A 1,310-nucleotide genomic window follows, 5' to 3' on the forward strand; every position below is an offset into this window, starting at 1 on the left:
CCCTTGGCAAGAAACCTCGTGGTTGGCATGTTGTCCAACGTTCAGTGTAGTTGAAACCAGTGTGGCACATGAGACCCAGCCCATGCTTGAGGGCCACATTGGTCTCAAACACACATTGTGACCCTCAACCTGAGCCCGGTCCTCAGGCAAGGCCTCTCAGTGGCTGCATGAAGAAACAGCATATTGGGCTTGCCATGCCCCTAGACCCCAATTTTTAACCATAGTTCCAGATGTTCCTTCACTCTTGCCCATGGCTCTGCTTTGGAATTCCTCTTTTCGTGGGACACCTCAGGTAACAAACCTGAAAGTAGTCTTCCCATCCCACAGATTCACGAAAAAGAATTAGGATAGGGCCAAATCCACAGAGAGGAAGATTCGTCCATGGCCCATGAGGCCTCCCCGACATTCCACGGCCATCGCTGATACAAAATCCAGAGACAAAAGCTTGAGCAAGCGCCTCAGACTCCCTCTTTCTTCATATCCTGAAGAGTTCTTCTCATGATTTGTAGTTCGGCCGTGCCATACCTACGTCCCCAAACCTAAGCTGAGTTTGTGTTTTTTGAGTTCTGTCCTCAAAATCCTGGGCCACACACCCTCCAGGCTGGGCCCCTGGAACCACACATTAGGACTGTACCTAACCAATCCATGGGAATTCTGCCCATTCCATTATCCAAAACCGTACAAATTAGGAGAAACCTCCAAATTCCCTGAGGCCATACCAATGGTGTAGGTTTTCCGGGACAAAAAAGGGCCGTATGACACCAGCTGAGCATCTACCTCCACTCATACCATAGATGGATGTCCCCAGAGAAGATTGACCAGACAGGACCCCAGGCCATAATGGGATCCATAGCCTTGGTTTACAGGCATGTCTCCTCAAAAGCCTGGTTTCCAATACCAGCTGAGTGCTTCTCCTGAGGCACCCATCAGACCAAATCTCGTCTACACATGGGAAACTTGCATGTTGGATCTCTCTCAAAGCCTCTGGTTAGAAGGACATTTCAGGTTCCCGGTGCCAGCGCCTCATTCCAAGGTCTCCATGGAGACACACCCACATTAGGACCCATCCACAGGAGAGTCCATTTCAACTCAGCCCCCTCAGTTGCTCCCCCTGATCCAGCAGATCTAACCCGTCTTTTCGCTAGGAGATGATTGGAATGAGAGGCAGGCTTCCCAGCCATCCATACTTAGAACCATTCTCAGAATGATGCTGTATGGGAAGTCCTGGAGCCAACCAACAGGTCTCAATAGTCCCGCAGAAGAATCTTTACTGTTTGGAGCATCTCACAACTCCCATCGTGGGAAAACCT

This window comes from Mustela nivalis (genome assembly GCF_964662115.1).
Source record: "Mustela nivalis genome assembly, contig: HAP1_SCAFFOLD_131, whole genome shotgun sequence".
Classification (NCBI taxonomy): domain Eukaryota; kingdom Metazoa; phylum Chordata; class Mammalia; order Carnivora; family Mustelidae; genus Mustela; species Mustela nivalis.